This window comes from Diabrotica virgifera, chromosome 3 (genome assembly GCF_917563875.1).
Source record: "Diabrotica virgifera virgifera chromosome 3, PGI_DIABVI_V3a".
Taxonomy (NCBI): domain Eukaryota; kingdom Metazoa; phylum Arthropoda; class Insecta; order Coleoptera; family Chrysomelidae; genus Diabrotica; species Diabrotica virgifera.
The window spans coordinates 95,523,731-95,541,098 of NC_065445.1; the positions used below are offsets into that span (position 1 = coordinate 95,523,731).

A 17,368-nucleotide genomic window follows, 5' to 3' on the forward strand; every position below is an offset into this window, starting at 1 on the left:
GTACCAGGGTTTTCCCCATATGATAATATGACGCGCTCGAGTTACTGCAAAAATCCCCGCTTGGGGAAAAAAACCGAACGTCAATAACAGTGCGCATCCAAATCTCAAATGCAAAATGAATCTGGTCGTGCTGTAAGAAGTTATACTTCTATTATTATGATTTTAACGAAATAATATATTATATGACCCCTCTGTGGCTCAGTGGTAAGAACTCCTACCTTTGGACCGTTTCAAAGGTCGTGAGTTCGAATCTCACCTGGGTGGATAATTTTTGATTTATTAAAAATTAATAAATGAAAATAGTTTCTATTCTTTTGGGATCGGTACTCACCGGAGGGACCGCAGACGTTCTGATACAATTAACGTCTCTTTGCAAAGACAATGACGTCGACTTTGCTAAGTAACAAGACATTTACTAAACACACACACTACAAATTGCACTAGGTACCTGATTGGAAGAATCCACTGTACCATACCAATGGCCATTAGTTGTCGAGACAATAAGCTAAATAAAAAAAATTAAACAGTTTAATTGTATTTTTATTTAAATATTAAACTAATTTTAATACTTAAAATAAAACCAAAAATTAAAAATAACGTTACTATGTCATTTTTTATGAACTGTAGATAAGAAGCCACCCCATTTGATATAAGTTTGTAATATGTATACCTAATGTAATGTAATATTTTATAATATATAATTATCTATTGATGGTATAATGCTATAATGCATCTATTGAAGATGGTGCCCGTCCTTTTAAGTCTGTTATTTCTGATTATTGTTTCTAATACCAAACTAAAAAGCATTGTGGATACAAGACTTTCTTGTCTAAAACCTCTGCTCACTTTCAAATTCGTCCGATAAGAATCCTCTCCATACTACAAACTCAACCTAATCAGTTTGAAGTGTATCCCAAAGAGCTCAGTGCTTGATACATTTTATTCCTTCTTATCCTATCATACGCTTGTTTAAAATCTATAAACAATACCTAAAGGAATACCTTATGTTCATAGCAGGTAGTCACTGATCTGCCACTGATCTATTAACTCTAAAACCTGCCTGATATTCACCAATAGTTTATCTTCATCGCATCTGTTGAGTCTCTCTCTTAACATCCTGGCTAATACTTTGTAACAAGTATCCAAGAGAGTAACATCTCTTTAATTTTCACATTTGAAATGAAAATGACAATAGACTACCCCAGCTAATTGAAACAATATTCGAAAATATTATTCCAATCATCCAAGATGAAAGCTATCGTTCACCCCAGCCTAGCTCAGTCTCTCAGAGTGTGTGTTCGTCTTGTCCTAATCTTAAAATATGAACTCTGAAAAGTTAGAATGGAAGCAAACAAAACAGTATTTTAACCAATCATGTTTATTGTTCAATAAAGATATAATAAAAATATGACTTATTAAATGCATTAACAACATTCAAATTCTTGCCAAAAACTAACAATTCTGGATTATACTTATGGCTTTAGGTATCTGGTTCGCTGGTAACTTCTTGATGTCGAATGGTACTGCTGTAGACTTCTTGTAGACCTGGGCAGATGTTCGGCCCTAGGCCCCTGCAGCTGGAGATGGTAGTCGTTGCAGTCTATCTAGATGTCATGTTGTCTTCGCCTTATAAGTAGTATCACCGGTGATGTGGACGGTTTGAGGCTCCCGAAGGGAGAAAGGTTGATTTATTCCCAAAAACTATAAGATAAAAACACATATCAAACATCAAGAAGAAAAACCAAAAACGAGCCTTTGTCAAACAATCGTAAAAAGTAGTTATTAATTGGCAAAGGTAAATTAAATGGAATTAAGATTGAATATTATTAGTTAAACTTTGATTACTAAACGTGTACAGTTGAGTCCGCGAGTCTTTACCCGTGCGTCATCATTTAAAGCATACGAAATAAGTCGGAAATCTATTTCACGCAACAACAACTGACAGAAAGTGGCTACTGTTCCGATTACGGGTTTTATTATAAAATTTGACGTTATCAAATATATAGAATGCCAAATGTAAATTTTGCTTCAAAATTTTTGTGCAGAATTACAACTACATTTGAAGTAGCTTAATGAATTCTTTTATTATTATTGATTAATAAATAAATAAACAATTTATAAAAAAATTCAATATCATAGTTTATTTTTGTTATTTTATTCACTTTGACGGAAATCTAAACACAATCATTTCTTTACTGTGTGAATGACGTTAGCTTTGTATGTTTTAAATATTAATTGCCAAAATATAATTATTTACCTTAAAATTTCAAAGCCCAATATAAAATTAGTTGTGAAAACAACTGTTTGTGTAATATAAAGAAACTTCAAAACACAAAAATTCGATAAAAACGGCAAAACATTCAACTGACTGACAGCCACAAAAGTAAACAAAGCAGAAACGTCAAACAAATTGTGCTTAAAATATGAAAACATACCGAATCGTCTTTTTTTGTACCTATCTCTTTTCACTGCACTGAGTCTAGACGGTTCATAAAAATAACATGTGTTTTTACTTAATAACAAACGGCAGCTGGTTTGTCATGAGTTTCATGCGTGGAAGAGAATGATGCTAGATAAAAAGTATCTATGTGTTTTATCTCGCCAGGTATTAATGACGCACGGGTAAAGACTCGCGGACTCAACTGTATATATGATTATTTCATTCATAGGAGATTCTGACCAATAGAAAGCTATAGAAATAAAAATTAAACTGATAATTTTTGATAATATCCCGTCGTCAAGTATATTACGTCAGATGCCCTTCGTTGCTACGAAAAAATACATTCAGTGACATTAATGACAATTAATGTTTTAAAAATTATAAAAGTGATGACTTTCAACCGTCAAATATTTATAACAACTGTGCGTTTAATTGTACTAATTTGTACTTACATTAATAAATTATAATAAAATTTTGGTTTTGAACAGTTTTATTCATGAAATAATCGCAACAAATTACACTCGATCTCTAAAATTATTATCGAATTTTTGCCCTCGTGATACTTTTGACATAATTTCACTTCCCTTCGGGTCGTGAAATTAAAACTGTCAAAGTGTCACTCGGGAAAAATTCGGTAATTTTAGAGCTCTTGTGCAATTACTACTGAAAATTAGAAAGAGATAGGTATTTAAAACTGACCATGTGGTCGTAGACATGGAAGGTTAGGTATAGGAAAAAATGATTATAAGAAATTATTATAAAAAGCTTTATGAAAAACTCACCCCAAGAGAATATTAAGTGCTCATGGAAATGTTTCAATTTTGAAGCTTCTTCGGCTTCTATACCGAAATTAATTTTTCACCACCATACTGAGAATTGAGAGACGAAGTGTCACTGCCATGACAGTGGGTAGGGATGAAGTGTCACTGTCATTGAAAACGACATTTGAAATGACGCCCAAGTACGTATGAAGTAGCAGATGATTGCCAACCTCCGTAGCGGAGATGGCACCTGAAGAAGAAGAAGAATTCTTTTCCATTCGTGAAACAGAATCAATGATGAGATTTTTGAAAATATAATTTTTATAAAATGCTAGTTCTAAATAATACGCCACGCTTCCATCGGCACCTTTGCGTAAAAAATCGAGATAATCACTTAATATGGTCACTCCAAGTATGTTGAGATTATAATCCTTGTCTTTTTTTTTCAAAACAAAAGGAAACTAAATAACACAAAAAAATAAAAAATGATTAAAGTTTTTGTTTTGTACATCGTAGTAAGAAATACTTCTAATACGGTCATTACAAGATCAGACTCGTAAAGCAATGATCTAAAAAGTGTTGATAGCAGTAAGTACGATTAAGTTTTCTCGTAGTGGCTATTTTTAGATTCGCCGCCAATGTTCAAAAAAACAAAAAAATAAGTTTCGGTCAGCGGTAGTCTGAAGACGTATTTGCATAACTTCTTTTTATATGATCGTACATCACAGCAAAAAAAGAACGCCGTAACGCCAATGGCCTCCTGGTTCATCCATCTTGATGGATATCGTTTGTAGTTCTCAGTCAGTCAGAGCTCACATATCGGTACTAAACCAGTATACCAGTCCTTAGAAAAAGAACAAATAGGTACTGACCGCGCTACCGCTAGTTAACAAGGCTTTTATTTTTAGTACTACACGGTACTACCCAGGTTTGAAATTATTGCGCGAAATGCAATCCGCAACCAGTACCAGTACGATCCGTACCATTTGATAGAAATTTGTCAACGCAAGGGGGTTCGGTAAATCTAGTCATTAGTGGTTCCTAATCTTAATGAACATTTAAACTCTTTTTTTGTTATTATTGTGTAGTGATTTGTTGAAAATAACAAATTAGTTGAGGTGAGTAACGCACATTTTTTAATAAAAGTTCATTAATTATTATTTATTATATATTTTATTAATTACAACATTTAGATACTATGGAAACTAATTCATAGCGGTCTTTTATTATTGAAATGTGTAAAAATATGAAAAAAAAGATATTTTTACAGTGTAATTTTCTTTGTCACGACGAATTCTCTTGAAAAGTGTCTACAAAAACTTCAACATTTTTCAATAATATTAATAAACTAGCTAAAAATTTTTCTAAATATTATTATTTATTAATATTTTTATAATACTTCCTTTTAAACATAATAATGATAAATGAATGAATGGGGAAAGAAAAGTATTATTGAATTGTGTAAAAATAAAAAAATACTACTCTTCAAAAATACTACTCTTTTCCCATTCATTAATTTATCATAAGTATGTACAAAAATACATTAGTCTTTTTCAATAATAACATAATAATAAACTTCTAGGCAACATTTTTTGTAAAAAATTATTAGTTATTTATATTTTTAACTCATTTTTGTCTATATAAGTTTTCATATTTTGTATCATTGCTTCTCTTTTATTTTTATTTTTTAATTCACATATTTTTTTCTATATTTTATACAAATATGTACCCATTTTTTAAGGGCATTTAAATATTTTTTAGTTTATAAAATACTTTCCAACAGATATTGATAATAATTAATTATTTATTAATTACAAAAAGAATACTATGAAAATTAATTCATAGGGATCGCAGATAAAAGAAAACCTAGATTTTTATAAAACGTAATAATAATAAATGAATTAATATGAAAAGAAAAATTATATTTAATTGTAAAAAAAGGTATTTTTACATACTTCAAAAATACCAGTACCTTCAAATATCAGTCTTTTTCAATAATAATACTAAATTTCTAGGCAGCATTTTTTCTAAATATTATTTTTCTTCTAATATAAATACCCATTTTTCTTGTCTATAATTTGACATATATCATATTGCTTCTCTTTTATTTTTACTGTTTAACGTTTTTATACTCGAAGTAATTCACATAATATTTTTTCTATATTTTACTCACCTGCCAACTTGGAGGAAAATTTCCCAAAGGAGTAATTAATTTTTTTTTAACATTTTTACTGCCCAAAAGTTTTAGATAAGAGCATAATGCAAATTTTTTAATAAATATTAACTAATTAATTCTTTAATAAATATTAACTAATTAATTCTTTATTAATTGCAAAAAAAGTTACTGTGAAAACTAATTCACAGTTGTTGTCGTTGATCAAAGAAAACTTAAATTTGCTTAAAACATAAATACATTACATTATATACCAGGGGTGGCCAAGCTTCTTAATAGTCCGAGCCACTTTTCACAAGTTGAAGTTTTTCGCGAGCCGCAATAAAATACTTATTCAAAAAGTGTCTATGTATAGAAGGTATTTACAATTTTTTTAACAGAACTTTTACTTACTGAAAACCGAAATACAATTACGAAATATTTAAACTTAATTATTACATTTTTGTTTTCCTTCTTTTGATAGTTCTTTAGAATTTGGTGATTAATATGTGACTTCTCAGTAATTCTTTTAGATGCTGGTTAGGTAATATTGATCGGTGTTAGGATTTCACGAATTATAAAATGGAATAAAATGGTCCACACAAGTACGTTGTCCCTAATATGGAAATAATTCGACAAGCATTCTTTTTTAGGGTACCTTCTTGGATTCTGGTACAAATTTCCAAAATTCGGTATTCGGCGTCGACTTATAGTTTTATTTTCGAGCTTGATCTTCTTGCGTCTCTATTAATTTTAATTCTCCAGATGTTGTTTGGGTCATATATTGGTAATAATAAAAAATTCACCTTATGAACTATGTTCATTTCAAATGAATTCGAAAAAAAATGAAGAGACGATTTAACATATTTTAAGTCTTCAAATCTATTTTGGAGTTCGGTCAATATTCCTTCCGGCTTTTTTATATACCTACTCGTTAAGTTTTTCTAGTATAATATGGTAAAAATTTTTTCTAAGTCGAGTAAAATGACTTAAATGCAAAATGTGTACCTAATACAAATTACAAATTACATCTGTAGCAAGAGATACAAAAATCGGTCTGGATTCGGTTGATTACTGACTTTTACATTGCGCCACTCTTATGTAATGTTCGTTAGCGCAGTTTTCGATGTGTCATATCATTCTTATCTTGGATGGAAATGGAATTTGTTACAAAGTCTTTCATGTTTGTTGTCAGTAAATTAAAAGACATTTTAAAACACATATTATGGAACGATAATAATTTTTTTAAATCATATCTAATACAAAATTAAAAAATAACTCGGGTACAATCGAGAGCCACAAGTAATCCTTTAAAGAGCCGCATGTGGCTCGCGAGCCGCAGTTTGGCCACCCCTGTTATATACAGTAGGAAAAATGAAAGAATACCCATGAACGAATATATAAAACACGCTGTATTTTCCTGTCACCGTGTCACACAAAAAATTGGCCAGCGCAAGTACATGTAATAATTATTATTACATGTACTTGCACTGGGCAATTTTCTTTGTGACACAGTGACAGGAAAATACAGCGTGTTTTATATGTTCGTTCATGGGTACTCTTTCATTTTTACTACTGTAATAAATGAAAGAATGGTAAAAGAAAAGTATTATTGAAGTATGTAAAAATATAAACAAGATACTTTTACACACTTCAAAAATATTTTTTCTTTCCCATTCATTCATTTGTCATAAGTGAATTTGTCATAAATTCAATTTTTTTATTTTTGGCCAATTTTGCCAAAATTGGCAAATTACTAACTATTTAGTAATTATTTTTTTGTCAATTTTACCAAATTGGCAAAATTACTTACAATTAAAATTACCAAAAAAAACTAGGTTGAAGACAACTGAATTTTAAAGTTCAAAATGGGTATACTTCTCAGCTTCCAATTTTCTTCATTCTTTTTAATTCGATGTAACTCAAAGAGATACACCTATTACCAAATCCCAAAGATGCTTTAATTTTGTTATAAGAAACGAATTTATTCCTAACAAAATAAAGCATATTTTTTCTTATGTTGTAGACTTTCTTTTAGAAAAACTTACACAAGTGTACTGTTTAACAGTATAATATAAATATTTACTTTGTTAACCTTCGGAGTACGGAGATTATTTGACTTACTTAGATTACGATGATGGGTCAAGCGTGACCCATTCTCATTTTTTTTATAAGGATGTTTTAAATAATCAGTATTATTAAACAGTATCTTTAATTCAACAAAAAACAAAGAAAATCCTAAATTATTGTATTTAAATTTTTTAAGATGGTTACCCATGGGCATATACTAGTTCGCTCCGGCGGCCAGATTTTAATACCTTACAGAAAACGGGCATAGTTAAATTTTCTCCGGCCATATATTTGAATACAGTGGAACCTCGATAAGTCGGATTAATCGAGACTGCGGCCGATCCGAGTTATCGAAAATCCGAGTTAGCCGGAGAATATAGTAAAAATTAATAAAACACGGTATGCTTACAGATAAACTCCATTATAATTGCAAAAACATGAAATACATACATAAAATATGCACAATACATCTAAATTACGTACAGTTGTATACAGTATTGTTTATTTCTTGGTAAAAAACTTAGTCAAAGTTAAAAAATGTTTGTTTTGTCTGATAAAAATCGGTTCGGGTTAGCCGGACTTCCGGGTTATCGGAGGCCGACTTATCGGGGTTCCACTGTACGTATACCCGTAAACAGAGAGCTGCGATTTACGTGTACCTACAAACATATTGAAAATATTTTTCAAAATCCGAAGACCGGGTCAGGACTGACCCGGCATCATAGATGTTACGTAGAGGAAAAATTGCAATTTGCATGTTTACGATTTATATACGAAAAAATAGATTGAAACAAATAAGGAGAACTTACGATCAATCGGATTTGTAAAAAAATTATTTCTTAAAATATTCAGAAATAACTGAATTTCGGGTCACGCTTGACCCAGTCTTCGTACTCCGAAGGTTAAACAGCCTTTGTTTAGCAAATTAAATTTTTTGTCAATTACTTTTTTATGATAAGTACATTATTAAAAATAAACTTCCAAACAATATAATTATATGTTATAAGATTTTATTTATAGAACTGAATTAAAAATTATTATTTATTTCATATAGAATTTTTTCACTTTTTTTTTTTATAATTCTAAATAAGTTTAATCAAAGTTAATAGCAGTATCAGTATTTTTTCCTGTAGAATTATTATAATATTGCTTTGTAAATTTTTGCAAGTTTGTTCGTGGAAACTAAAGCAGTACCTAATCAGTATACTTCAAACCGTGCTGGCCTCTCCTGTATGAAAAAAAATTCTGTTTCGTTTTATTTGTGGATTCCTATTCAAAAATGTTCCCTTTAATCAAATCAGAAGGGTGTCGGGCGAAATTTTTGGACAAACATTGTTTAAACAAATTTTTTGGATTTAAAAACTGGATTAATTAACACAATTTATTAGCTTATAATAAATGTTTAGTAGTAAAACACAAGCACACTATAAGAAATGTTGGAATTGATGACCTACTTACCTTTGGCAATTTATTATTTCCTAAAGTTTTCTATGTCTTCAGGAGTTATTTGAACAATTTCTTTCTGGTGCATTCCTTCAACTTTTTTAAATGATTCGGTCGACTTTGATGCATTCTGTTCTGCAAAAATATAAAAGAAAGTCAAACTTAACGTAACTTAATGTAATCTAACCAATATTTTGGTTAATCCTGTAGAAATAAGTATCCCAAATATTCCATCATTGCAAAGAGGATTAGGTGACCATTCAAATGAGATATCTCGTAACCTCGGTTTGTATTTAAAACAATCATTCGTTACTACGCCAACACTCGTGACGTTATGTCCAACACATGTATATGTTACAGTTCAAGTTGATTATCCAGTTGAAGTTGACTTTTCCTAGTTAGAGTCAACTCAAACGTCTGGTTTCAGTAAAAGTTGATTATAGATATAAAATGTAGATTTTTATTCAACATCTACTAGTAAAAGTAGACTCCAACTAGTTAAAGTATACTCTTCCCAATGCCATTTGTTAAAAGTTGATTCACACAAACAACCGATTCTATTAGAAATGAAATAATGTTACTGGATATTAGTCCAGGAAATGAAGCATTTTGGCTCGCAATTTTTTCGTCCAGCATGGATTTACTTGAAATTTTCACAGAAGGTAGGGAATAGTCCAAGGATCATTTTCTATATCATGCCGCTGTACGATAAAACTTTAGGGGTGGTTGCCACTTCATCTCGGGGACGGGAATTTTTCATTACATTTTAACCATGGAAATCAATAGAATGTACCTGTTTCTAAGAAAAAAATGTTCTTTACGTTTTCTTCGTAAAACTAATATTTTTCGAGTTATTCACGGTTGAAGGTAACAGTTTTTCGACGAGAAGATCGACTTCTTGAGAGGTTTTTTTGAGAATAACTCAAAAAATATTGATTTAATCAAAAAACTGTAGCTTTGAAAATTGTATCTTTTAGAAACACAAAATCCTTTTTTATAATTTTTCTGCAACCAATACAAGCTGAGATACGGCATGTTAAAGGTTAGCTTTTTCGTCAAATGCATAATTTGAAATATTCAAAGCCAAATAACGGAAAACCTTTGCATTTTTCGAGAAAGACTTACAGAATATTTTTTCAAGTATACAATTAGACATTTCAAAAGAAAAGTTTTTAGTTGAAAAATTGAGCGACTTATGCTCAAAATAAAGTGGCTACCTACTTTTTTCTACGAAAAAATCAGTGAAAACATCCCCCTAACTACCCTCATAATTAAAATTGATTTTCGGCCTTGTGTAATTATTTGCTTGCCTCAATTGTAGGGTACGGTGCAAGTGTATGGGCACACAGACTAACAAATAATACAAATATTGAAAAACTGAATAAAGCACAAAGAGGTTTCCTTGTTAGAATGACAGGAGCCTTCAGTACTACAGCAACATCAGCTTTAACAGTATTGACTGGTGTAATGCCCATGCACTTGGAAACACAAAAACGTGCATGTAGATATTGGCAAAGAAAAGAAAATTATGAAAAAATAATACAATTAATGGGAATAGAAATCAGAACAAAAAGAGAATTAGAAGAAATATTAAATAGAAAATGGCAAAACGAATGGGATAATTCCCCTAAAGCAAGACGTCTCTATAATTTTATTCCAAATTTAAATAATATACCAAATTATTTTAAACCAAAAAAAGGATTTATCCATTTTCTTACAGGGCACGGTCCGTACCCTACATACCTACATAGATTTAACTTAAAAGACAATCAATATTGTGAATTGTGTGGAGAAATAGGCACACCAGAACACATAGTATTTATTTGCGAAAGACAAACAAATACACAAGAACTACAAAGAATGAGAAGGGACCTTGTTGGCATAAATATAGAAAATATAATACAAAATGAAGGATTATTTAATACACTAAATAATTTAGCAGACATAATATCAAAGAAACAATTAGAATTATATAATATTAGACGAAGAAGAAATCAAGTAAATAATATCCAACCTCTATGAATTTGAATAAGAAATTATACAAAAAAAAATTAAAATTACATATAAAAATATAAAATAAAATATTGGAATAATAAAATAAATATTTATATAATAAATAATTAAAAATTAATATCAAATATAAAATAAAATAAAATAAATCAAAAGTCAAAAAAAAAATATAAATCAAATAAAAAAAAAATTAAACTAAAAACCTGAAATTTTAAAACTCAATGGTCTGAGGCTCACCGAAATACCATTGAGAATACCATAAAGCCGATTAGACCTGCACTTAAAATTATTCGTGACTATTTTTAGATGAGTAGTGGGCATTTCTCATCTGAGAATGAGAAATGGGAGCACTTTTATAAAAATTATATGTTAAAAAAAAAAAAGTAATAATTTATCTTTTGTTTATTAGTTTTTGTTTAGTTGTTATTATTTGTTCATTAGAATTGTTTATTAGAATTGTTTACAATTTGTAGTTTTCATAATTAGTAGTAGATTAGGGCTATTGTTAATTAGTCAAATAGAAAAAATTCTTATAGTAATAATATTGTAATAAACTACTGTAATCCCATCAGGAAACGACCTGGATTAGTCACAAGAGGCCAGGTCAATTGTATAGTACTATAAATAAAAAAAAATATTTTTATATACAGAGAGGGGCTAAATTATGGAATAAATTCATTTTCTCTAAAATGGACAACTTTGCAGAAAAATCCCAAAACAGGTCGATTTTTATTTTTAAATTTAAATTTTTTGGCATATATTTCATACTAGTGACGTCATCCATATGAGCGTGATGACGTAATCGATGATTTTTTTAAATACGAATAGGGGTCGTGTGGTATCTCATTTGAACGGGTGTTAAATTCTCTATTCACTAATATAAAGAATAATATTATTGATACAGGGTGGCCAAATAAAAAATTTTTTTATTAAATTGGAGATTAAAGATAAAATGATTTTTTGCAATTTCGTAATTTTTACCCTTTTCTTCAAAATATGTCCAAAAATATTGGAGATACGAAAAAATGATAGAGTACTAAATTGAATCTTCTTTGAAAGACAGAAAAGAAGAAACATCTGCTCATTTTTGCGTATGTTTGTATATTTAGTTGATTCCTCGTCAGTGTGTTCTACAGTAGTTCGAAGGAAATAACATGTGCTCTGACATTTTTTGTAGAATTATTCAATTGTGTTTATTATAGTAAATAAATTGGTTAATTTCTTTGAAATTGGGGTTAAACTTCAATCCCACTTGTTCTGGGTGCTCGGGGGATGATTGCAACAATAGCCCACCAGTCATAGAAAAAGATGAAGATGACATCGATCTCGATGAAGATGACTAAAAATTTATTTGTATTTTTATTTGTAAATTCGTATTTTTGTGTAATTAAATGTTTTTGTACATAATTCTACTTGTTTTTCTGTGTAGATCTATTAAATTACTTATAAAAATTGCAATGTTATTAAGGGTGATTTTTAGCGGTTGAAATATTGTGATATTATATCCTAAAGCATAAAACAATCATTATTTAACCAATCAAAACCAAATTTTACCCATGTTAAGGTTTTTATATAATTTTTGAAAGTAAGGGGTGATTTACACCCCTAAAAATAATAAACGCCCTTGAACATGATATAGGATAGAATATAAAGTACAGGGCGAGATGATCCTAATCCCAAATTTTTTGACAAATCGGTGCCAGCCGAAATCATTCTTTTTATACATATATAGCTCCAACAAGGATGGTTTTTAGAGTTAAAATATTATGGTATTATATCTTAAAATATAAAACAATCATTACTTAATAATAAAAATCAAATGTTGACGATAATTAAGTTTAAAATGTTATTTTATAATTTTTTTACAATTAGGGGTAGCTATCACCCTTAAAAAACCAAAAGAGTACAACGGCTCAATATAGAAAATGAACTAGAGGGTGAAATGAGCCTAATCCCAAATATTCTGTACAAATCGATGCTGGACGAAACAATTGCGAGGTTTTACCATTTTTTCAGCTTCATTTCCTGACCTATATGTTCAAATTATAAGTAGTTGAAAGGGTCAAAACAAAGAGACGCATAGTCTTTAAAAAAGCACGTGAGATTATACTCGTATAATCAACATTTACTGAATCGATCCAGGAATAGTCAACTCAAACTAGTAAAAGTTGAATTAAATTTTTAAAATCAACTTATACTGTTCGTTTCAGTTGGAGTTGACTCGAACTAGGAATAGTCAACTGAAAATCAACTTCAACTGTAACATATACAGTGATTACTAGAGCTCGGGAAATATGCACTTAAAAAACCCTGAAATATGCATGCAAATATGCACAAAAAACAGTTAAAATATGCACTAAAATATGCTTTTATGCATTTAATGCATATAAATAAAAAACGCAGAAATCCTTGTTTTGAAGGTATTTAATTATATCTATATTTTATGCCAATGGTCTTAGCTGTCGAGACATTTAAGCTAAATAAAAAAAATATTTATTTTATGCTAAAGTCACAAAAAATATTTATTGAAATTTCTATTACCTACATCATTATATTCATTTATTCTTTATATATATTTATCATCATAATTCTTTATTATATTATTATTACAATTAAAACTATAGATACATTATTAAATATTTTTCCTAAATTTTCTACAGAAAAACTGAGCGGTGTATCTGATAATAATTGTTTATACAGGGAAAAATTCACATTTTTCAAAAAAAAAAGAATGTGTGTGTACTTTGTACGCACGTAAGAAGTTATACTTCTATTATATGATTTAAACGAAATTAATATACTTTTTATTTATATTTTGTTTAAATATTAAACTAATTTATACTTACTACTTCTCAAACATTTTTATTAGAACAGTGCCAAAAATTAAAATAATAAAAGAATAAAACACACACAAACACATTAAACAAGCCACAAATGATGTCTGAACATTAATTGTCGAAAATTTTTTTAACTAAATACGTATTTTCTGAAAATACAATTATATAATAAATATACTTACAATCATAAAATGTATTAAAAAAAAACAAAAAAGAAATTTTCTGTTGGGACTCGAACCAGCGCTGATAAGCGCGGTTGGTATTGGAATTCATTCGCCTTCAACGCTTAGCCACGGACACTATGTGTCATTATTTACGAAGATCGACTAACTAAACGGATTAAACTTGTGATATTTTGATATTTTGAAAATTGATCAAATAATTTTAATTTTGAATTGAAATGATTTAGAATTGAAAAAATACAACAAAACATAGAGTAAGAAAACAATATATTAGGTGAATATTGATAGAAATTTTGATGGTAATCAAATTATATAAATAAAAGTACATACTATGTATTTTGGCAGATCAAATAGGTAGGTTTATAACCATGATACATTAACAATTATTACGTACCTGTTGCTTTTAAAAACTATTTAAAAGTCACTACAATATTATAAACTTTTTTGTTTCTGTCCTCACAACAATAAAACTAATATATTATACATTTGTTTACCTTTACCTTTACCTCCAAACCACAGCTGTCCTACAGCTGCCATATCGGATAATTTTTGACATGTCATTTGAACATCCAATCAGAACAAAGTTATAATGCGCATGCGCCGGGCTGATAGGTTTTAACATATAAAAATTCACCCTCTATCGCCGGTAAAGAAGTATAACTTCAAAAATCACTTTTTTCTACTTCTCATGAAGGTACAGGAGAAAACTTAAAATATTGATCAATTGAGGATTCTATCTATAAAATTAAATTATCTTCACATTTCCCCATCTTCATAATATTATTTATTTGAATTATTTCTTGATATCCCTCATTTCTCTTGATAGCCCTCATGAATTGATAATTTCAATACTTTGGTCTAATGAAATAATATTTCGCTTTTCGAATTTAGTAATTGGTTCAGCAATATTTACAAAATTGGTTTGGATATGTGTCAAATTACTTTTTAATAACGTTTTTTAATACATAAACACATTTTTTTATAGCACCTGAGTTATCTACATCTAAACTACAAAGTAATGACGTCTCTAATTCTCTCAAAATTATCGGTTATGAAATTTACAGAATTAAACCATGTTCTTAATCTAGTTATCATAGGTTCAGGTGGTCAAGTCACATTAGGTAAGTGATCTTTAGACCTATACCTGTACTTACTCGCATAAGAGCTTTTAAAATATTTTTTTATATTTGATACAAGGGTATTGACCATTGGAAAAGTCTGTCCTTACAGTTTCTGCTATTCTATTTAAAGCGTGTGCTAAACAAGTAACAAATTTGAAAAAAATAATTTTAAATATTGTCCAATTTTATTCATATATGGCTCAGCATCACTTAACAATAACAAATTTTTTCACTAACAAAATGTGACTGCATATTGTATAGTCCCCTTCGTATCCTTTATTCGTCGATTTCTTGCCTTATAAATTGCAAAAGGCAGAGATTAAGGATGTCACCAAATAGTGGTTTAGTTCTCTTAGTGGTTAACTTTTCTGTTTGAGGTAACAAAAGTCTGAAAATATGCAATCTTAATAAATGCATATGCACTTATAAAGTTTATCCAAAATATTCAAATATGCACTTAATATGCATTTTGCATATTTTCCGAGCTCTAGTGATTACTGTGATGAGTGTACGCTAATAACCGGCAAAATAACGGAAAAGACGGAAAACATAACAAGTCGTGAGTTAAAAAGAGACGAAACTATTAGAGGTGGGAAATTTAGCGATAGAAACCTATACATTTACATTATATTAATAATTTCTTACCTTTAGACCTATCCTTACTCATGAGCTGCTCTAATGAGCGCACTCATTAGAGCAGCTGAAGATAGAGACCAATGGAGAAACATTGTTAGGAATATTGGAAGAAATCACGATCCTCAGTAATAGGGAAACGACAAGAGAGAGAGAGAGAGAGAGAGAGAGAGAGAAAGAGAGAGAGAGAGAGAGAGAGAGAGAGAGAGAGAGAGAGAGAGAGAGAGAGAGATCTATCCTAGTCAAACTGTCACAGGAGAATTTTTTGCCACAGTGGCAGTTGCCAAACTACTCCGATACGTCTTCTTCTTCTTTTAGTGCCTATTCGTTTCGAATATTGGCGATAATTCTGGCTATAATTATTTTATTAACTGATGCTTTAAATAGATTAGTTGTTGTTGTGGAGAGCCATTTCCTCAGGTTCTTTAACCATGGTATTCTTCTTCTCCCAATTCCTCGCTTTCCGAATACTTTACCTTGAAGGATTACCTTCAGTAATCTGTATTTAGTGCCGTTTCTCATTATGTGTCCGAGACAGGCCCGGACTGGCCCGCCGGCCCACCGGCCCTCGGGCCGGTGCGCCTTTTGCCTTCGTTAGTACCTATCTATCCATAAAAAAAATTAAACTGGAAAAATTTTTTTTTGAACCTTTACACAAAGATGATGCAGCTACCATTCCCCTAAAAAATGTTTTTACATGCCTCAGTAATCAGAATCCTACATAATGAAGCCAGTCGGTACAACAAAAAACAACTTGTATCAGGCATCAGATAATCAAATAGCTTAGCTACGACGGACGGCGCCCTCGAAGACCATTTTTACGATTCGGGCGCCTTTCATATGTATCAATATCCGCTGTTTCTTTTATAATAGTTTGGATGCAACTAGCGGCGCCCTCGAAGACAATTTTTACGATTCCGGCGCCTTTCGTGGGTAATTTCCGCTGTGTGTATTATAATAAATAGCTTAGACGCGGCGCCCTCGAAGACGATTTTTACGATTCGAGCACCTTTCGTAGGTATCAATATCCGCTGTTTTTTTATAATAAATAGTTTTGATGCAACGAGCGGCGCCATCGAAGACAATTTTTACGATTCGGGCGCCTTTCGTAGATATCAATTTCCGCTGTGTCGAAGACAATTTTTTCGATTCAGGCGCCTTTGGTAGGTATCAATCTCCGCTGATTCTATTTTAATAAATAGCTTAGATGCAACTAGCGGCGCCCTCGAAGAAAATTTTTATCGGCGCCCTCGAAGACATATAGGTATCAATTTTCGCTGTTTCTACTATAATAGAAATAGCGGATATTTTTACATACGAAAAGCGCCCAAATTGTAAAAATGGTCTTCAAGGGCACTGCGTCTCGCATCTAAGCTATTTGATTATCTGATATCTAATATAAAGAGTGTTACATGTTACATCCCACAATTGGCCTAAATATACAGGTGTATTTTTCTGCGCTCCATAACTACAGTATACATACTGGATTGTTGCGCCCCAGAATCCTAAATAATGAAGCCAGACAATGAACAAAATACAACTTGTCAACATGTATCAGGTATCAGATAATCAAATAGCTTAGGTGCGATGCGCGCCGCCCTCGAAGACCATTTTTGCGATTCAGGCGCCTTTCGTAGGTATCAACCCCCGCTGATTATATTTTAATAAATAGCTTAGATGCAACGAGCGGCGCCCTCGAACACAATTTTTACTTCTATA

At 30.5% G+C, this 17,368-nt stretch overlaps 1 protein-coding gene across 1 annotated transcript in view; it reads left to right on the forward strand.

The window, feature by feature from the left end:
* The first annotated feature begins 4,011 nt into the window (after positions 1-4,011).
* LOC126881944 (protein I'm not dead yet) overlaps positions 4,012-17,368 on the forward strand; it is a 335,541-nt gene continuing 322,184 nt past the window's right edge. The window contains exon 1 of the mRNA XM_050646682.1: positions 4,012-4,319. The gene's annotated coding sequence lies outside the window, so the exon portion shown is untranslated. The remainder of the gene's footprint in view (positions 4,320-17,368) is intronic.